The sequence below is a fragment of the Eleutherodactylus coqui genome, chromosome 13, assembly GCF_035609145.1.
Source record: "Eleutherodactylus coqui strain aEleCoq1 chromosome 13, aEleCoq1.hap1, whole genome shotgun sequence".
NCBI lineage: Eukaryota > Metazoa > Chordata > Amphibia > Anura > Eleutherodactylidae > Eleutherodactylus > Eleutherodactylus coqui.
Window position 1 is genome coordinate 115,635,570 of NC_089849.1, and position 23,397 is coordinate 115,658,966.

A 23,397-nucleotide genomic window follows, 5' to 3' on the forward strand; every position below is an offset into this window, starting at 1 on the left:
AAAAACAAGGTGGAATGGTGCCCCTAGAGGCCAAATAGTAATTTCTTTGGTTTCACATTGAAAAACAGAGAATTTCCTAAATAACAATTCCAGGTCATCAGGCCTCATGTCCACTTGCAAATTCTAATTTAAAACCCGCAGCGTTTTTCCTGCACGCGGATCCGCCCCCATAGGGATGCACTAGACACCCGCAGGTAGTTAAATACCTGCGGATGTCATTTTTCCCTGCAGACGCGGATCCGCGTGCAGGAAAAAATCTGGACCATGCTCCATTTGGTGCAGGTCACCCGCGCGGACGGCTCCCGCCGGGCGGAAGAAAGAAGATCCGGCCGCGAAGAAGGGAAGACACGCATGGCCCGCAGCAGGTGAGTTTATTCTATTTTCAGCCCTGATGTCCGCGGGCAGGAGGGACCCGCTGCGGATTCTACATAGAGAACCTGTAGCGGGCCTGATTTTCCCCCATGGACATGAGGCCTTAATGTTGTGGTATTATAGAAAATATGGTTCATATTTACTTAGACTAAGATTTCATACCCAGATGGTTTAAGTGATGGCTTGAAAAGCCCACGGCTGAGGGGCAACCTAATAACTATATATAAATATATGAGAGTACAATACAGAGATATCTCACATCATCTACTTATACCTAGATCTGTAACAAGGGGGCGCTCTAATAACTATATATAAATATATCAGAGGACAATACAGAGATATCTCCCATCATCTATTTATACCCAGGACTGTAACAAGGGGCCGCTCTAATAACCATGTATAGATATATCAGGGGTCAGTACAGAGATATCTCCCATCATCTATTTATACCCAGGACTGTAACAAGGGGGCGCTCTAATAACTATGTATAAATATATCAGGGGTCAGTACAGAGATCTCTCTCATTATCTATAATACCCAGAACTGTAACAAGGGGGTGCTCTAACAACTATGTATAGATATATCAGGGGTCAGTACAGAGATCTCTCTCATTATCTATAATACCCAGAACTGTAACAAGGGGGCGCTCTAACAACTATGTATAGATATATCAGGGGTCAGTACAGAGATCTCTCCCATCATCTATTATACCCAGAACTGTAACAAGGGGGTGCTCTAACAACTATGTATAGATATATCAGGGGTCTGTGCAGAGATCTCTCCCATCATCTATTATACCCAGGACTGTAACAAGGGGGCGCTCTAATAACTATGTATAGATAAGAATAAGGAAGAACAGCACTGTATTGTTTTAAAAGTTCAAAAGTTTATTGTTGTAAATGTTTAACCAGTAACTCAAGAAATACAGCAACAAAAAATTTGTGTTAACCTAACCATAACTATGATCATATCTACATTGCTATGGATCTAACGAATCTCTCTTTATTTCTATTTTGTATTTCACAAATTTCATCAAAAAATAAAACAAATAAAAAAAAACAAAAAAACTATGTATAGATATATACAGCTCTGATGAGCGGCGTGGCTTGTTGGAGATGTTGCGGGCGGGTGTTGGCTGTCGGAAACAGCTGGCATCCACATTGTATGGCGCAAGATCGCCCCGCGATCTCCCTCCGAATACACCGCAAATCTGCAGGGCATCGCTGTATATTCTGCTGGATTACGGGGTTAATCATTAGAGATGAGTGACTGCTGCCTCTCATCTGATTGGTCCCGCTGAGCCAATCAGAGGCAGCAGTCACACACCCATTCATAAATTCATGAATGAGTGTGTGAGTGGAATCTGCCTCTGATTGGTCAGGCTGTGACCAATTAGAGGCAGCTCATTCAGCAAGCGGGGATTTTAAATCCCCGGCTGCTGAATACTACTCACAGCTGTTCAGAGCAGTTCAGGAGGACTGCCGCTGGCCGCGCTGAACTCCGTCTGCCGGGACCAGGTGAGTGTATATATATATATATATATATATATATATATATATATATATATATTTTTTTTTTTTTTTACACATTTCTGGATGAATTGCAGGGAAGGGCTTATATATTTAACCCCCTTCCCGACAATTCATCCCGCGATCGCCGGCAGCCCATTGCTTTTAATGGAGCCGGCTATATTGCCGGCTCCATTGAATTCAATGGGCTAACATCGTTCTGCCAGGACAAGGTGAGTATATATATATATACATATTTTTTTTACACATTTCTGGATGAATTGCAGGGAAGGGCTTATATATTTAAGCCCTTCCCGACAATTCATCCCGCGCTTGCCGGCAGCCCATTGCTGTATTGCCGGCTCCATTGAATTCAATGGTCAGTGCTCGTTTAATCGAGACGAGTACCGCGTGGTGCTCGTCTCGAGTAACGAGCATCTCGAGCACCCTAATACTCGAACGAGCATCAAGCTCGGACCAGTATGCTCGCTCATCTCTATTAATCATCACTAACCGCTGTCCTTGTAGTACTTCATACTCATAGTTGTACTCCGTATTATATTCTCGATGGTCCACGGTATGCTACTATCGACTCTGACATTTGGTGTATACAGTCATATCGTGTACCTTTACATCTCACATAATCTCTTACTGGTGCATAGTGCTGCTACTCCAAAATACCTTGTTCTCCTGTTATAGTATATCACATATCTCACATATTCACACATAGTGCCTTGCATCACATTTCTTTTTCTCCTGCTAAAAGTCACAGAACATTATAGCAATTCCCATATTCCCTATATCACAGTCCCTTTTAGGGAGATACTCCCTCGGTCACATCAGTCTGTAATAGTCCCTGTAGTATGCGCACACAACATTGTCATTGGACCAGTCTTATGCATTCCTGCAGCTTTATGGTAATATGCTTCTTCTTGGGCCGTGTCCCCTGTGGGAAGGGAGACTCCTTTTACGTGCTGTGATGTGATTTTCAGCCCCAGAGTCATCAGTTCCCTTTTCCAGCACTGCTCCCTCAGCATAGAGACAGTACTCAGGCCATTCTCAGAGCTTAGTGACAGCCACCCCATCACTTGTGGACCTCTCTACAGCACCATCCTCACTCTTATTGTTGCTCTGTACTACTTTTGCTGCGTCCATTGCTCTCACACACTCTGCAGGCTCTCACATGCTGCTGCTCTCTGTGTCTTCCTGTCATGCAGTTGTAGTAAGCTATCTGGCCAAGATGGCTGCCATCACATTACCTGAGGGGTGGAGCCTAGTCTGGATTCACAGTTCCAGCCCAAAGGCAGCCTTAATGAGTTCCAGGACCATTTTGGGGGGCGTAGTAGAAGGTCCTTTTCACTCCACAGCCACAAAATCACAATAAACAATCATGTGACCTTTGTTTCTGAAGGTCCTCGATCACATAGAAGTCTGCCCCTGTATAGATAGGCACATGAAAAGGGCCTTAACCCCTTGCTTTTCCCTTTAAGGCTGCCTTCACATCTGTGTTGGAATCTCCGTTCAGGGGTTCATTCACAGATCTGGCACAAAATACCAAAAGAAAAAGTGCTGCATACATTTTTGTCTATCTCTTAAAAATTGCACCATGATGAACCTGTGGGGAAGCGGGAAGAGGAAGGGAGGAGGTGGGGGGGGGGGGGGGGCGCGTTGGACAGAGCACATGCACTTTAAGATATAAATATCCTAGTTATGTATCTTGAGCAGTTGGAAATACAATTATATTTCTATATGTTTTGGTGCTATTGTTAATGCTTTTCAGTATATAGTTCATAGTATTGGTTACAGTGGGCCAGGCTTAACAATTATATTTAAATGCAGTCAGGCAGGCCTATATGTGAACAATAACTGAATAATGTTTTGAACCATACGCAGTTTGAATATACTAGTTATTGAGGGGTGATTGTTAATTGGTAAAGGAATTGGTGTTCGGCCCGTCAGCTTATGCGTCTTGGCCAAAATGCTAACTAACACTCACATTTTATTAGTGTGTATCAATATTTCCTTTATGTAGTTTGCTATAGACTTCTGGAGGAGTCCAAGATGTCAGCCAGTGCGGCCCACTGTTGAAATACAGGGCAACCCACTGCCATGTCAGTGTGAGTTGTAATTCTGTATTGTGGGACGCACCCATCTGTTGGCTGGCTTCTGTAGTATTGTTCACATTGCAGATTTAGTTGCATGCAGTCGCTCCTCCCCAATCTGGGCTGGGTTGAGTGGGTGGCTGCATATAGGTCTGCAGTGGCCAGTTTAGCTCCTCTGGTTTATAGTCTGGCTTGCTGTATATTGTTCAGATTTATTGCCATTGTGCCGATCCTACGGCCATTGTGCCTGCTCTGCACCTTATCAAGTATTGCATTTTTGGCTCTTTTTCAGATGGTATGTAGGTTTATATGTTTATAAGTAGAGCAACTGGGATTTTAATGCATATCAATAAAAAGTTATATTTTAATGTTTCACGTATGAGTCTTAGATGGCCTTAATGCAGTGATGATCCTGGAAGGGCAAGCCTTGGGTTTTTCCATTTACTTTGGAAGGTCTTTGCTCTTCTTGGTTGATGGTAAGAAAGGTTGGTTGTTAAGAATTATCCACACTGATGAATCACCTCAATGGATACTTTTTGAGTACTTCGGGGAACAATCATGGTTGTTGTGTTTTGGAAATCGGGAGATCAACTCCTGTTAAAAATGATTGGTTACAATAAAATCTACTCCTATAAAGCATCTAATGTTCTCTTAAGTTTACAGAACTGATGGCCCCCCGTCAATCTAAGAAAGCTCTTCGGGGCTAACTATAGGGCATTGATCAGGAAAGCTAAAAAAAAACTGGCAAGTAGTTTGTTCAGCTGAAGACCTGGTAGATCCTTTACCCACAGAATTGAATAAAAATCCCAAATTGTATCATAACGCACAGAATTGTGGACCTGTGGAAATATTGAAGGTGTAGAGACAGGGTGGGGGTTATGTGGTCATTATTAGCTGGATTAAACTGGTTGGTTCTTAAATCAATGACATTCACCCCCATTTGTAGCCTCATTAGCTATATCTAATATCTGTCCTTGTCACTTTTCAATAGGGCTAATAATCTATTGGCACAGAGACCCCATTGAAATATATAGCACATTTCCAGTTTTGTGTCTCTTTCAGAGCTTTGGCACCATACTCTAAGTTGTGAATAAAAAGTGCATGGATAATGGATGGGGAATCTCAGGATATTAGCACTTACAAATGATTGTAGCATTTTCCTAAATGTCATTTCTTTTTCTGTGCTATTGTCTGTATACAATGAGCATGTTTACGGCTCCGCCACTCTCACTGCTCATACAAAATAGCCTCATTTTTCCAGCCTGCCAAACAGACACCTCCCTTTGTATATTCTCATAGAGTGAGATGCGGAGGGTGAGGAACTAGGGAGCAACAGAAAGACAAAGAAGCCAAATAAAGGAAAACACACAAAGAGCATGAAAAGTATCAGAGGAGGAGACAGGCATCAGAGGAAAACAGTGAGACAGGAGCACAAGACCCGGAACACAACTCAGAGATGAACTAAAGAACATGGAGAACAATGGGATAAGATGAATGGTACAAAGAAGCATATTTAAAGGGGCTGTCCGACATATTAAAAAAAAACAAAATCAAACTGGTACCCCATCATGGAAAATAACAAACAGACTTATACTCACCTCTCCTGGCTGCCCATATATCCTGCACCGCAGCTCTGTCGTCTGTGTCTGGTCTTTCTTAACAGGCTTCAGTCAGCTTTTGCACGGGGCGTCATCTGTCTGGGATGATTTAGTGATCCTGCATTGAGCAGACACTTGGACTCGATGACCCTGGAGGTCCCTTCCAACTCTACCAGTCTATGATTCTATGATAAGCTGCTGTAGCCAATCACAGACTTTAACACTCGAGAGCTGAGGCCTGAGATTGGCTGCAGCAGCCTGTGACATTCCGTAAACAGGCTGCTGCAGCCTGTAATCATTCCTTCACAGGGTAGACCTGGAGTTGCTAGTGCAAGAGATACAGGAAGTCAAGAAATTGGAGAAAGTGGAGTTTAAGTCTGTTTGCAATTTTCTATTATAGGGAACCTGTTTTTTATTTTATATATATATAACATTTTGGACAACCCCTTCAACAACTACTTCCCAAAAATGTATCAGGCATAATAGACCATGCAAATAAGTCATAGAATAACCCTCCACAACACCACCTAAATTAGAACATAGCTACTCTATGGGTCAATGTTTAACCTTTTAACAGGTTTTGCAACATGACTAGTGATACAAGCCAAACCAGGGTATACATGGACAGACATATGTTTTGGGGTTCTTGCTCCTCATCAGTGTACAGTAGGATTCTGGGTGGTGAGTGACCATCTTCTTGTGCTTCTTCTTGTGAAGAGCACCAGAGCATCTTTTCTTATATAAGCCATGCAATACTACCTGAGAAAAAACATGCAAATGAGTGATGGATATTCTGGTTTGGCTGTTTCGCTTACCTCCTAAAGGCCCTTTTATATGGGATGTCTTGTCGGGCGCAAATGTCCATCAGGTTGTCACAGCCATAGTCGTTAGTGTGCTTTTACGCAGGAATGAGCGTTGCTAATGAATGAAGGCAGAGCGGCCCGAGGAGCGTTCTGGCCGACTGCCTCCATTCACAGCAAACAGGCATCGTTCATAAGTGAACGACTGCCTGTACAGACAGGCTGATCTCTTGTTCGTTTTTTTGCATGCAGAAACTGAACAATGAATGAAAGCAAACAAATTCTGATTCATCATTCAGTCGCTGCATGCATTTACACTGAACGATAATTGTTGAGATTCCCGCTGGATGCAGGAATCTGAACGATTTATTGACCCATGCAAAGGGTCCTTAGGCAGTTTGTAAGGCCTGTTAAAAGGTCAAATATTGACTTATAAGGTAGCTACATTCCAATAGATGGCTCTGTGGTGGAGAATTCCATCACTCAGTTACATGGCTTTTTCCCAGGGAGCATTGCAAGGCCTATATAAGATCCCCTGTACCCTTGTAGTGCTCTGTCGTCTGGTGCTTTTTAAAAGGACTCAAGATGGGGCCCATTGCAGTTATCATGCAATAGTTTCCACCAAGACCCTAGGACTTACCTGTGGCTGGTAGTGTCTGAGGGTGATAGTCATTTAGTTCTTTTTTTGTTTGTTTACGTTTTAGTGATGTTTTATCTAACTTTTCATCTAACCTTATAGTTTTCAGAAATCCACTGGTAGCTGTTACGATCGTGTGGGCAAACTAAGCATGGGGCCCACACGATCATGACCAGAGAGATGCATGCACACGGGGGCACCCGGGTTTCAGGCAACTAGCCCTGTGCTACAGGGGGAATGACAAGGCCCTACCTGAGCGGAGACATCGGCCCAGCGGTCTTTGGATCTGGGCCCTAGCTGCTCCTAGGAACCACGCACCAAAACAGGATACATACACAAGTCACATGACAGGGACAGAACACAGAGCCAAAAAACACAGCATACAGCAGCCAAAATACAACCACTAATAGCAGATAGTAAGCTATATATAAATACCAGGTATTAGTTGACATTTTGATCAAAACGTGGAAGCTAGTGGGCCACTTCACGGCTCCTGGCTATACCGCTAGTCCCTACACTAACCAGGAGTCCAGCAGCACCAGATACAGTTCACACCGCTACACACTAGAGTTAGCATGCCAGATACGCAACTACATTAAACAGGACAATTCACTCCTCATGTCTAGCCACCTGCTCAGACATAGAACTTGACACTGTTCACGCCATATACCGCCTAGAGGGCAATCTACACCTAATGTCTGGCCACCTGCCAAACACTGGAAACCAGTCACACAGCAAGCTGCAACACAGAAGTAACATGACTGCTCACCCTGGAAACCAGACAGACACTGAACAGGAGCTGGGTTTATATGTGAGCAAAGACCCGGGGGATTGGCTAGCAGGAGATCACCACACCCAGCTAGCACAATTATTCACCACCTGTGGGGCTGTGCTGCTAGAAACCCTAGTACTAGAGGTCTCAGCAGCACAACCTAACAGTAGCTGCATATGGCCTGCAAATATTTCATAGTGGCTAGTCTAGCAACTTTGAATAACATCTGAGGCTGCCGACATGCACTCTGTGTGTTTGTTGTTTCCCTGTTTGGGATGTTTTTGGGGTTTATATTCACTAAAAACCACCAATGACTTACAGGGCCGCAATCCCTGGATGGAAAGATATGTGAGAAAAGAAGGCCTCAGAGTATAGATTGTATATTGTGAGCTGCGTGTTTTGCACAGTACAACTTCATTCCCCTCAGCTCACTGCTAGCTGTGTAAGGCCTGTAAATAATTTGTAGTGGCCGAACTCGCAACTTTGAAAAATGACGGAGGTCCAAACAGAGAACTGCAATATTTCTCATGTGAAAACATAGTTTGTCTGCTTTGCTGCTATATACATTGACAGCAGCAGAGATATACCCTCTCCAATGTATAGACCATGTTTTGTACAGGCATGTAAAAGTAATGCAGCTTCTTTCTCTGCTCCCTCCAAAACACCCCTGTTCGACTTCTCTGCCAGTATACAAGCTTACAGACCCAGCAGATATATATCCTCTGCAGAATATATGTCCCTAACAACAGACCATGTGTTATATATATATATATATATATATAAGTGATGCAGCTTCTGTGTTCTGTGCTCAAATGCCCGTTACTTACTCTGTGCCTATGTTATATATGGCTAAGTCATGTGATGCACGCATTCAATGAAACTGCTGCCCTTATGCAAGATGGAGGACATTTGGTGACATCATCAAGCCACCATAGCTGGAAGGGGCTGCAATCTGACCCCTGTAGCAGGCAGTTTGGGAAATTAAATCTTCCAGTGATTTTTGCCAAAAATCGAGTTGGATTTATCTGCTTCAATTTGGTGAAAATCAACATGATTTTTCCGTCCAGCCAACAAAGACAAGTAATACTAAATTATAGGATCATATACACATTTAAAGTGATGATTATCCAAGCTGGACAATTTTTTCTTTTACTATAGGGGAAATTTACTAAGCCTGGCATTTCCAATGCGGGGCTTAGTATAGTTTAACCCCAATGCACGGTGTGTTGAATATATAACGAGTACATGCCTCTTCATGTATTAAGCACAGCTTGGTGCACATTCACAGAAATGTATGCCTGGTCCCGACCAGGCATACTTTACTGGCGTAATTTGTACCAATTTCTGGCATAAATTATACATAAATCTGTCAGCCAGGGGCAGCCTTGCCCCCTCCCCACAATCCACACCCACTTTTCCCCAAATGGCCCTTCCAACACATTTTGTGATTATTTGTTTATGCCATTTTTTTGGCGTAGAGCCTTCTTAATTGTCTTCCTACATGATGGATAGTCAAATATCACAATGCATTCCCCTGTTACTATTAAGGCTCATACACACGTCTGTATCATACAGAACCATTATAGGGCCACAATATTCTTGAGAGCTCTACTGTACATCTATATACCTCTGAGTTCATGTGGAGGCATGCCAAGGTTTTTCCATTGGGTTCCTTAAGGTTAATGGGATATTTCTTTTGACTTTATATGTATACGATTACTTCTAGGGGAGAATGTCTTCATACACCAAGAGAGACTAAATGAGGCTGTATAGCCCTGCATGCACACGGACATGTTTCCCATCCGATTCGGACTGAAATAAGACCTATTCATTTGATTGGTTGTGTGCACACTGACGTTTTTTACTGACAGTGCAAGTAGAAGAAATCTAATGAGAATGGCGCGTCAACGTACTTTGTGCAGCACATCGGACAGCATGCGGACGGGACGATTTTTAAATTGTCAATGATTAAGTAGCCATAAAGAGCAATAAACCATTATAGGATAATTCTGGGGTGGGGATAAAGAAGACCTCCTCAAAATAGCATGTTCAAAAGACGACACATTGTTGGCCCACATTTCCTTAATATAACCCATTATCCATATTGTGGAGTAGACAAATTCTTTATGTAGCTATCGTTATGGGATTTAAAATCAAACAGATGGGTTGCCCACATTTTTGAGATTTTTGAGCAATGGTTTCATAGCTAAGAGTTGTGACTAGGTTTATCTGTACTGTTTAACCCCTTAATGACGCGGCCCTTTTTTTTCCTTTCCATTTTCGTTTTTTCCTCCCCCTCCCCTTAAAAAAATTGTAACTCCTTTATTTATCCATCGACGTCGCTGTATGAGGGCTTGTTTTTTGTGGGACGAGTTGTATTTTTCAATGGTGCTATTTAATGTACCATATAATGTACTGAAAAACTTCTAATTGGAGCAAAATGAAAAAGAAAAAAGCGACATTCCGCCATCTTTCAGTGCGTCTCGTTTCTACGGCGCACAAACTGCAACAAAAACGGCATACTTTATTCTATGGGTCGGTACGATTCCAATGATACCAAACTTGTATAGTTTTTTTGTTTACTGCACTACTCTTTTTTTTCAAAGAAATTAAATTTTTTTCGTGCGTGCAATAATTTTATTTTTCCATCGATGTAGTTTAGCGATGGCTCATTTTTTCCGGCATTTCCTGTAGTTTCCGTTAATATTGATTTGGAATACATACGACTTTTTGATCGCTTTTTATTGCGTTTTTTCTGGGAGACAGGATGACTGAAAAAGTGCATTTCTGGCGTTCTTTCTTTATTTTTTTTCGGACAGCGTTCACCGTGTGGGGTATATAATGGCTACTTTGATAGATCGGACTTTTACGGACATGGCGATACCAAATATGTATTTTTATTTAATTATTTAGACTTTTTAGTTATAGATATGGCAAAAGGGGTGTGATTTACACTTTTTTTTTTTTTTTTTTACAATTAAAAAAATGTTATTGCTCTTTTTTTTACTTTACTTTTAAGCCCCCCTGGGGGACTACAATATGCGATACTTTGATCGCTCCTGCAGTATGACGTAATGTTATAGCATTGCGTCATACTGCATTCTGACAGACAGCCTATCAAGCCACCCCACGGGGATGGCTTGATAGGCAGTCTCTCAACGCAGCCTTTCAGGCCCCCGGCAGCCATGACACCTGCACGGCTCCCCTGATCTCACCACCGGGGGGCCGTACGGGACCCCTAAAGAGCGTTCGGGGGCTTTAAATTGCCGATCATCGCTATTGCCTGCGGGTGTCAGCTGTAGTAAACAGCTGACACCCGCACTGTATGTAGAGGGGTCGCCCTGCAACCTCTCTGCATACATACCCGGACGCTCCAGGACGTAAATGTAAGGGAAGGTGTTAAGGACCATTCAATCAAGTCTCTTTATTTTCTTTCCTGTGCGAGAAAAATTGAAGCAGTTTACAAAAGAAGATTGTAAAGAGGAAGACCAATGTTCTAACCATGTGCCCTAGGCCTCTTCTGATGCACCCCATGATCCTATTTGCCGTGGCAACAGCTGCCCGACACTGGTTGCTCCAGATAAGCCTACAATTAACTAAAATCCCCAAGTCCTTTTCTATGTCAGTGTTCCCAGAAGTTTCCTATTTATGTATATTGCTGACATGTATATCCTCTGCCCATGTGCACGGCCGGCTGATATACACTGCGATCTGATGCATAGGATTCCAATGCATCAGATCACATGGCCGTATTCCTGAGATGTAAAAGCGCCCGGCCGGCCAATATAGCGCTGGGTGGTTTTATGTCAGGCCCAAAAGATAGCCCTGGAACTATCTTTAGGGCCAGAATACATTGGCCACTGCATGGGTTCCTATGGGAGCCCATGGCAGCAGCCGCAGGTGGGAGGGAGTTTACAGGCTCACCTGTCCTCTCCTCCCTGGTCGTTCTTTGCAATGGGAGGGGGCGGGACGGAGGCAGAGCTAAGCGCCGTCCTATCCAGCCTCCTCCAATTGCTGGCTGTGGGCAAGGTGCGAGGCGTGGGCAGAGCTACGCCCCCACCGTCTCCACACCCTTTGTCTATAGCCATTAATGGGAGGAGGCAGGCCAAAGCTTAGTTCTGCCCCCGTCCCACCCCCTCCCATTGCAAAGAACGACCGGGGAGGAGAAGAGAGGTGAGCCTGCGATGGAGAGGGAGGAAAAAGGGGCGACGACATGGTAGTCTCGGCGCATATGCCACCAATTTTATCTCTCCCAACATAGCGTATATCGCCCGGCTGATATATGCTCATGGGAAAGAAGCCTTAAACCTCATCTGCCACTTTTTCTGCCCAAGCCCCCAACAAATTCAGATCCCCTTGCAACTGCCTTGCATCCCCTCTTGTGTTAATTACTTTACTTAGTTTTGTGTCATCTCTAAATATTGATATATTATTGTGCAATAACACACTATACACTACTTCAGTATTGTATTGAATTATATAGCAGCCTATTAGACCTTGCCTCTGGTAGGGCCTAATTGGCTTCCATAGATGGCAGACCCGGAGGTCATTGTTAGGCTTTCAGCTGCCATAGAAATTCACTAATACTTTGTGATCATATCCAGGGATTATTCTGACTGCCATTATGGAGTCAGGAAGAAATTTTTCCCCTAAGTGTGCTAATTTGCTTTGCCTCATTGGTTTTTTTTTGCCTTCCTCTGGATCAATAGGGAGCGGTGGAAACAGGCTGAACTAGATAGACATTGTCTCCTTTCAGCCTAACATACTTTACTATTTAGCAGGGGGGGCAATGGGGTACAGAGGGAGACTTCTCTCTCTGTAAACAACTTTAGTTGTCACAGGCAGCATCTAAGGGGTTAAATGGCCTATTTCACTATCTCAGGAACTAGCCTTGGACTCCTGGGAGCACTGTCAAGTCATCCAGATGTCAAATATATACTGCTCCTTGCAATCCAGTGGCTCAACTTGAAGCTCCTGAGTACTATACAAAATCTATAACACAGTGTCCCACCTGGTGTCTTCTTATGTGGCAGATAGACCTTTGCACCCCCTATAGTAACACCCCTGCTGTAGTCCTCTCACTCCCAGCCACCACTACCAACAATGCCTCAGTGGTTTTAAGCCAGTGTAAGAAGCCCTGAGTTTCACAAGTGGACAAGTCTGGGAATATAACACTGAGACGTGTTAAAAGAAATAAAATTAGAAATGTTACTGTTAACAATCGGTATTGTTCTAATGATACAACCGAAAGAAGAGCAAATGATATACACACGTTAACTCATACAGTATTATCTTACACAGGAATATCTCCTAGTAACTCCGGTGATCCAATCTACCAGGAACTGTCCTTTCAGCAATTAACCTTTAATCGATTACACTGGGGAACACAATTTCTGGTGACTGAGATGTTGGTACCTTTTTGGGGGTCAAAGATTTTGAACATGACCGTTTTTCTCCATCAGGTCTGCTTATCAAGATATGACATATGTCCATATAGATGTATACATATTGTGTTATACATGTAATGACGCAAATGAGTAGCTGAAGGCACAAAGATAAATCCCAAAGAAGCCTAGAACACGAATAAATTAAGAGTTTCTTCATTGAGACGTCACTGAAACTACATTTCTATGACTTCCTGCGATGAGATATTCCTGGACATTCTCTCTGGATGTTTCACCAGTAGTCCGCCACCATATGCATATCCCATTGTTCGCAGTCCTGTTCTTCCACGGTCCTTATATCCTGGTGAAATCCTTCACCCTGTTCATCACTTACATCACCAAGACAATTTGGAAATCCATCCAGAATGACTGCAGGTCCTGCGATCTGATGCTCATGTTACACCCAAGTGTTCATAGACAGAAGTGAGCATACTCTCCACATGTCCACCGGAGTTTGTGGTCCTATAGTTCCAAGGAAATGCTTTACAACCATACAGAACAACGACCGCGCCACGCCTCAACGTTGTCCACTGAATCTTAGAAACGCTAGTCCTTCATGAGTTCCCAGATTTGAGATCCATCGAATTAACTTGCTTTTAGTTTCTCCATGCTCATTGCAGGAAATTCTACATTTGTAGCCAAAACACGTTCCATTTCTTTTCAATGTCTTTACACATTGTTTTATCGAAACAAGTTTGATGTGCAGCGGTGGTGATATGTATCATATCTGCTAATAGTCAGCAAATGCTGGTGGGAAAATGAGGTGGATATAACAAAAATAGATAATGAGCTTCTAGAATGTAATAGATGGTATTTTCGAAATCAGCGGCACAAAAATACCCAGAATAAGGTCCAAAACTCCAGGCACAATGAAAATATATATTTTTTGTCCCGCAATGTTATCTACCAGTACTCTCGGTAGTGTAAGATTCAAACACAGTCTCAAGCAGTCTCTTCTTGGTCACAGGTAACCCAATGTCCTGATAAAAGATTTTTGTTTCTTTTCATGAAGCAGACACTTTGTGCTGAATGGTTCTCTATAGCCCCAGGGTTCCTTGTTACACTACAGGGCTGTCCCTTTCTAATAATAATCTTTATTTATATAGCACCAACATATTCCGCAGCGCTTACAATACAGGGAAGAACAGATACAAAAAACACAGTTAGTGGGGGCGTGGCCAAACAGCCGAGCTGACCGGCCGCATGTAAGGAGAGCTCCTCCGTACACCGGCAAATCTACTATCCTGTAGCTATCCTGAGGGCCCCCAGACCCAGTACAGCACCGCCGGAGAGAGAGGAGAGAGGACTGAACCACCGACAGCGCCCCCGAACAGCCATAGCGGAGGAAACACCAGTGGCGGGAACGGAGACCCGCGACCGCCGCCGCCATACTGTGGAAGACGCTGACTTCCTGAGAGGACTCTAAGCCCGATGCAGCGCCAGACAAAGCGGGGAAAGAGGAGACCAGACCCCCGGCGGTGTTCCCGCGGCACCGGCACTGTAAGTACCGCCAACGGAAGACCCGCGAAACTGCAGCTGCTGCAGCCATCTTGCGAGCGGCGCCGGCCGGCAGACGGGCCCCTAGACCCAGCACAACACCACTGACCTGGAGGGGGAGAACCGGCGACACAGATAGAGGAAATAGCGCTATCACCAGGACCGCAATGCCGGGACCGCTGCCGCCATTTTGCAGACGCCGCCAACCAGCCACGTGGAGAAGAGGTAACCAGAGGGGACATAAGGGAAGACCCCCCCCCCCTCCCCCAAGAGAGAAAGACAAGCAGATAAGAGCATGGGGGAGAAACAAGAGGGCTAAACGCTACACAGCCCGGAGACCAAGAACATAGGATTCCCCCCCCCCGCCATAGTCAGCAAGGAGGCCTCCCCCGAGGAGGCTGTAAAACAGTCTTGGTGGAAGGGAAGAAGGGGAAACCCCAGAGCTGAATGCTAGCTGGTGTGAAGATCACACACTGAAAAAAGTATTGAGGCACCTGAGGCACAGAGCCATAGAGAAAAGAATCACAAAGCGCATAGAAAATATATAACAGAACCGGGGCACTTGTGGACTTCCCGCAGGGAACTCAAATCCCACAGCGAAAAGCCAAACAACCGCAACATGAGCCCCACTAGGCAAAGCTCATCCGTTGACAAACTTAAAGTGTTCGCAAGAGGAGAAACCCGGAAAGAGTCCAGCCCTGAACCCACTATGCCCTCTGTGGCGGGATCGTCAGCGACAAAAAACAACAGCCCAGATCCAACCGAAGGCACTGTCCAAACTCTACAACAACTATCTGAACAGCTCCTATCCGCAATACAAACATCCACGACTACCCTTACCAGCAAAATCGATGAAGTAAAAATGGATGTAAGCCTACTAAGGCAAGATCTTCAAAACCTAAGAGAATGGGTAGCAAACACAGAAAACAGAATCTCTACTCTAGATGATACTGTCACTCCAATGACAGACACAATACGAGAGCTCACACAGAAAGGTGAGTATTGGAGACAAAAAGCAGATGATCTTGAAAACCGTTCATGAAGGAATAATCTGCGCATAGTGGGATTGCCAGAGCGAGCTGAAGGGCAAAGGCCTGAAGAATTTATAGAACGCTGGCTCCGTGAACTCTTTCCTAATGCTGGACTATCACAAGTTTTTGTAATTGAACGAGCCCACCGAGTGCCCATGAAGCCGCCAATACCAGGAGCCCCACCCAGACCCCTGCTAGCAAAATTGCTCAACTCCCGCAATAGGTACATAATCCTACAAGCAGCCAGAAAGGGAGGACCCTTGCGATATGACAACGCTACCGTATCCATCTTCCCGAATTTCTCAGCAGACCTCCAATAACAGCGAGCAACATTCTTCGGAATCAAGAAGCAACTAAGAGACCTGCAGCTCCCGTATTCCATGGTGTCTCCGGCACGGCTACGAGTGATAGACGGAGACCGCACCCGTTTCTTCTCCTCACCAACTGAAGCAGGAAATTGGCTGACCACCAGACGACGACCAGAAGGGCCGTAATGTATACATAACCACTAGAGATGAGCGAGCACCAAAATGCTCGGGTGCTCGTTACTCGAGACGAACTTTTCGCGATGCTCGAGGGTTCGTTTCGAGTAACGAACCCCATTGAAGTCAATGGGCGACCCGAGCATTTTTGTATATCGCCGATGCTCGCTAAGGTTTTCATTTGTGAAAATCTGGGCAATTCAAGAAAGTGATGGGAACGACACAGAAACGGATAGGGCAGGCGAGGGGCTACATGTTGGGCTGCATCTCAAGTTCCCAGGTCCCACTATTAAGCCACAATAGCGGCAAGAGTGCCCCCCCCTCCCAACAATTTTTACTTCTAAAAAACCCTCATTAGCAAGGCATACCTTAGCTAAGCACCACACTACCTCCAACAAAGCACAATCACTGCCTGCATGACACTCCGCTGCCACTTCTCCTGGGTTACATGCTGCCAAACCCCCCTGCAGACCCAGTGTCCACAGCGCACACCAAAGTGTCCGTGCGCAGCCTTCAGCTGTCCTCATGCCACACGCTGGCCTCATAGCCACACCACCATCATGCCTATTTATAAGTGTGTCTGCCATGAGGAGGAACCGGAGGCACACACTGCAGAGGGTTGGCAGGGCCAGGCAGCGACCCTCTTTAAAAGGGGCGGGGCGATAGCCCACAATGCTGTACAGAAGCAATGAGAACTCCAATCCAGTGCCACCTCCGTCAGGAGCTGCAAACATGGGCATAGCAATGGGGAATCCATGTGCCACAAACTATTCATTCTGTCAAGGTGTCTGCATGCCCCAGTCAGACCGCGGTTTTTTATAAATAGTCACAGGCAGGTACAACTCCGCAATGGGAATTCCGTGTGCACCCACAGCATGGGTGGCTCCCTGGAACCCACCGGCTGTACATAAATGTATCCCATTGCAGTGCCCTGGACAGCAGAGCCAACGTCAGATTAAATGCAGGTGGGCTTCGGCCCATACTGCATGCCCCAGTCACACTGGGGTTTTTTATAAGTGGACACAGGCAGGTACAACTCCCTATTGTGAAGTCCCTGTGGACCCACAGCATGGGTGGCCCCCTGGAACCCACCGGCGGTACATAAATATATCCCATTGCAGTGCCCATCACAGCTGAGGTAACGTCAGGTTTAATGCAGGTGGGCTTCGGCCCACACTGCATGCCCCAGTCAGACTGGGGTTCTTTAGAAGTGGACACATTCAGTTACAACTCCGTGTGGACCGACAGCATGGGTGGGTCCCAGGAAGCCACCGGCGGTACATAAATATATCCCATTGCATTGCCCATCACAGCTGAGGTAACGGCAGGTTTAATGCAGGTGGGCTTCGGCCCACACCGCATGACCCAGTCTGACCGGGGTTTTTAATACATAGACACTGGCAGGTACAAATCCCTAATGTGAAGTCCCTGTGGACCCACAGCATGGGTGGCTCCCTGGAACCCATCGGCGGTACATAAATGTATCCCATTGCAGTGCCCTGCTCAGCAGAGCTAACATCACATACAATATAGGTGTGCTTCGGCCCACAGTGCATGCCCCAGTCAGACTGGTAATATGTACCTTAACAGTAACCACGTTGCTGGGAATGTGGTGGCGACTGCGGACCTAGTGGCGCGGTTTTATTTAGTTGGTTTTCGGAATGTAGCCAGGATTAAGTGGACCGTGGCGGGGGGATGGTGGGGGGGCTCTCTTGTTGTGTCGGTAAAGGTGAAATTCTTGGACTGCCACCAGACGGACCAATGCAAAGGTATTTGCCAAGAAGGTTTTCATTGTTGGAGGAGGAGGGGGATGTTTTTGAGGCACTACGTGTCCTCTCCACGTGTCCGTGGTATATGCACCTTAACAGTAACCGCGTTGGTGGGAAATGGCCTCGCCACCATCATGTCTTTGGGAAGCCTCCATTTCCACACCCCAGTGACATAGCATTAGCAGCGGTATAGGTAGAGCCCAGAATTAGTAACATTTCAGCGGTAGCATTAGGGACAGGCCCCAGTAACATATCACTAGCAGCATTATAGGGGAAGCACAGTATTAGTTCCATTTCAGTAGTAGTAGCAGTCCAGACAGGCCCCAGTAACAATTCCGAAGCAGCAGTATAGGGGGAGCACAGTCTTAGTTCCATTTCAGTGGTAGTAGCAGTCAAGACAGGCCCCAGTAACAATTCCGAAGCAGCAGTATAGGAGGGGCACAGTATTAGTTCCATTTCAGTAGTAGTAGCAGTCAAGACAGGCCACAGTAACATTCCCATTGCAGCAGTTTAGGGAGATAACAGTCTCTTTCACATTTCAGTAGTTGCAGTATAGACAAGGCCCCAGTTACATTTATGTTTATGTAGCTAAAGTGTAGGTCAACCCCACACACCTTGCTGTACCATGAGTGCAGGCGAAGCCCATAATAATTACTAGGATTACACTGTAGGCGAGGGCCCAAAAAAATTGGTGTACCAACAGTACTATTGTACCTCAGAAAAATTGTCCATGCCCAACCAAGAGGGCAGGTGAAACCCATTAATCACTTTGGTTAACGTGGCTTAATTTGTAACTAGGCCTGTAGGCAGCCCAGTTAAAATAAAAATTGGTTCAGGTGCAAGTTTTAACGCTTTAATGAGAATTGAAACGTATAAACATTGTTTACAAAAGTAATATGACTGAGCCTTGTGGGCCTAAGAAAAATTGCCCGTTCGGTGTGATTACGTGAGGTTTCAGGAGGAGGAGGATGAATATAATACACAGATTGATGAAGCTAAAAGGTCCCCGTTTTTGATGGTGATAGAGAACGATGCTTCCCTCCAGGGGTGCAGCCTACGTATTGTTTAGGTACCGCTGCTGTCCGCTGGTGGAGAAGAGAAGTCTGGGGAAATCCAGGCTTTGTTCATCTTTATGAGTGTAAGCCTGTCGGCACTGTCGGTTGACAGGCGGGTACGCTTATCCGTGATGATTCCCCCAGCCGCACTAAACACCCTCTCTGACAAGACTCTAGCCGCAGGACAAGCAAGCACCTCCAGGGCATTCAGCGCAAGTTCAGGCCACGTGTCCAGCTTCGACACCCAGTAGTTGTAGGGGGCTGAGGCGTCACGGAGGACGGTCGTGCGATCGGCTACGTACTCCCTCACCATCCTTTTACAGTGCTCCCGCGCGACTCAGCCTTGACTGGGGAGCGGTGACACAGTCTTGCTGGGGAGCCATAAAGCTGGCAAAGGCCTTGGAGAGTGTTCCCCTGCCTGTGCTGTACATGCTGCCTGATCTCCGCGCCTCCCCTGCTACCTGGCCCTTGGAACTGCGCCTTCTGCCACTAGCGCTGACGGATGGGAATTTTACCATCAGTTTGTCCGCCAGGGTCCTGTGGTATAGCATCACTCTTGAACCCCTTTCCTCTTCGGGTATGAGAGTGGAAAGGTTCTCCTTATACCGTGGGTCGAGCAGTGTATACACTCAGTAATCCGTAGTGGCCAGAATGCGTGTAACGCGAGGGTCACGAGAAAGGCATCCTAACATGAAGTCCGCCATGTGTGCCAGGGTACCTGTACGCAACACATGGCTGTCCTCACTAGGAAAATCACTTTCAGGATCCCCCTCCTCCTCCTCCTCCTCAGGCCATACACGCTGAAAGGATGACAGGCAAGCCGCATGGGTACCCTCAGCAGTGGGCCAAGCTGTCTCTTCCCCCTCCTCCTCATGCTCCTCCCCCTCCTCCTCCTCCTCAACTCGCTGAGATATAGACATGAGGGTGCTCTGACTATCCAGTGACATACTGTCTTCCCCTGCCTCCGTTTCCGAGCGCAAAGCGTCTGCCTTTATGCTTTGCAGGGAACTTCTCAAGAGGCATAGCAGAGGAATGGTGACGCTAATGATTGCAGCATCCCCGCTCACCATCTGGGTAGACTCCTCAAAGTTTCCAAGGACCTGGCAGATGTCTGCCAACCAGGCCCACTCTTCTGTAAAGAATTGAGGAGGCTGACTCCCACTACGCCGCCCATGTTGGAGTTGGTATTCCACTATAGCTCTACGCTGCTCATAGAGTCTGGCCAACATGTGGAGCGTAGAGTTCCACCGCGTGGGCACGTCGCACAGCAGTCGGTGCACTGGCAGATTAAACCGATGTTGCAGGGTCCGCAGGGTGGCAGCGTCCGTCTTGGACTTGCGGAAATGTGCGCTGAGCCAGCGCACCTTTCCGATCAGGTCTGACAAGCGTGGGTAGCTTTTCAGAAAGCGCTGAACCACCAAATTAAAGACGTGGGCCAGGCATGGCACGTGCGTGACGCTGCCTCCCCTGCAGAGCTGCCACCAGGTTACGGCCGTTGTCACACACGACCATGCCCGGTTGGAGGCTCAGCGGCGATAGCCAGCGGTCGGTCTGCTCTGTCAGACCCTGCAGCAGTTCGTGGGCCGTGTGCCTCTTCTCTCCTAAGCGGAGTAGTTTCAGCACGGCCTGCTGGCGCTTGCCCACCGCTGTGCTGCCACCGCGCGCGACACCGACTGGTGGCGACGTGCTGCTGCTGACACATCTTGATTGCGAGACAGAGGTTGCGTAGGAGGAGGAGGAGGGTGGTTTAGTGGAGGAAGCATACACCGCCGCAGATACCACCACCGAGCTGGGGCCCGCAATTCTGGGGGTGGGTAGGACGTGAGCGGTCCCAGGCTCTGACTCGGTCCCAGCCTCCACTAAATTCACCCAATGTGCCGTCAGGGAGATATAGTGGCCCTGCCCGCCTGTGCTTGTCCACATGTCCGTTGTTAAGTGGACCTTGGCAGTAACCGCGTTGGTGAGGGCTCGTACAATGTTGCGGGAGACGTGGTCGTGCAAGGCTGGGACGGCACATCGAGAAAAGTAGTGGCGACTGGGAACCGAGTAGCACGGGGCCGCCGCCGCCATCATGCTTTTGAAAGCCTCCATTTCCACAAGCCTATACGGCAGCATCTCCAGGCTGATCAATTTGGCTATGTGCACGTTTAACGCTTGAGCGTGCGGGAGCGTGGTGGCGTACTTGCACTTGCGCTCAAACAGTTGCGCTAGCGACGGCTGGACGCTGCGCTGAGAGACATTGCTGGATGGGGCCGAGCACAGCGGAGGTGAGGGTGTGGGTGCAGGCCGGGAGACGGTCGTGCCTGTGTCCTGAGAGGGGGTTTGGATCTCAGTGGCAGGTTGGGGCACAGGGGGAGAGGCAGTGGTGCAAACCGGAGGCGGTGAACGGCCTTCGTCCCACCTTGTGGGGTGCTTGGCCATCATATGCCTGCGCATGCTGGTGGTGGTGAGGCTGGTGGTGGTGGCTCCCCGGCTGATCTTGGCGCGACAAACCTTGCACACCACAGTTCGTCTGTTGTCTGCACTCTCAGTAAAAAACTGCCAGACCTTTGAGCACCTTGGCCTCTGCAGGGTGGCATGGCGCGAGGGGGCGCTTTGGGAAACAGTTGGTGGATTATTCGGTCTGGTCCTGCCTCTACCCCTGGCCACCACACTGCCTCTTCCAACGTGCCCTGCTGCTGCACTTGCCTCCCCCTCTGAAGACCTGTCCTCAGTAGGCTTAGCAAACCAGGTGGGGTCAGTTACCTCATCGTCCAGCTGCTCTTCCTCCGAATCCTCTGTGCGCTCCTCCCTCGGACTTACTGCCCTTACTGCTACCTCACTGATAGACAACTGTGTCTCATCGTCATCGTCCTCCTCACCCACTGAAAGCTCTTGAGACAGTTGCCGGAAGTCCCCAGCCTCATCCCCCGGACCCCGGGAACTTTCCAAACATTGGGCATCGGTCACGACAAACTCCTCTGGTGGGAGAGGAACCATTGCTGCCCATTCTGGGCAGGGGCCTGAGAACAGTTCCTGGGAGTCTGCCTGCTCTTCAGAATGTGTCATTGTAATGGAGTGAGGAGGCTGGGAGGAAGGAGGAGCAGCAGCCAGAGGATTCAGAGTTGCAGCAGTGGACGGCATAGAAGTCTGGGTGGTCGATAGATTGCTGGATGCACTTTCTGCCATCCACAACAGGACCTGCTCACACTGCTCATTTTCTAATAAAGGTCTACCGCGTGGACCCATTAATTGTGAGATGAATCTGCAGACCCCTGAAACTTGCCTCTCTCCTAATCCCGCAGCAGTCGGCTGCGATACACCTGGATCAGGAGCTCTGCCTGTGCCCACACCCTGACTTGGGCCTCCGCGTCCTCGCCCGCGTCCACGTCCTCTAGGCCTACCACTACCCCTCAGCACGGTGTATTATGAGTAGAGCAGAAACAGAACGCTGTAATTAAATGTGCCGCTTATTGGCCTGTGGTTGGAGGCTGACTTCGCTTACGGAACGCACAGCAGAGCCAGGAAACAATTTTGTGCACGCCTGTAGTGAGACGTAGGTGCGTATCACTCAGCTAGTGGAATTCACAGCGCAGAAGCAGTCAAGTCACCAAAGGGCAGTGGTACGCCTTACGTATTTGGCTTCCCTTTTTTTAAATGGTGAGCTGAAACAGCAGACAGATACTGTATGCAGCGTATATTATGTTTACTGTTTCCCTCTGGCGCTATCACGGCGGTGATGTAAAGGGCACAGCAGAGCCAGGAAACAATTTTGCGCAAGCCTGCTGTAACGCTTAGCTGCGTATTAATTAGGACTAGTACCCCCAGCAGACACTGACACTGCCTATATAGACAGTATATCTCTTTCACCTTTCCCACTGTCCATGCCTCACCAGTACTGCCCCTATACTGAGTAAAATGACTGCAGACTGAGGACACAATGGTCTGCACACCCGATATATAAAAAAAAATAAAATTGTGCAACACTGCTAAAAGCAGCCTCAACAGTACTGCACACGGTCAGATGTGGCCCTAAGAAGGACCGTTAGGTGTTATTTTAGGCTTGAAGAACCCCAGCGCTCTCCCTATAGCAGCAGCAGCATCAGCAGCACTGTCCCTGATCTCTGTCAGAATGCATCTGTGGCGAGCCGCGGGCGGGGCAGATTTTAATACTCGGGTGACACCTGATCTCCCCAGCCACTCACTGTAGGGGGGTGGTATAGGGCTGGAACGTCACAGGAGGAAGTTGTAATGCCTTCCATGTCTTTCTATTGGCCAGAAAAGCGCGCTAACGTCTCAGAGAGGAAAGTGAAAGTAACTCGAACATCGCGTAGTGCTCGTCTCGAGTAAC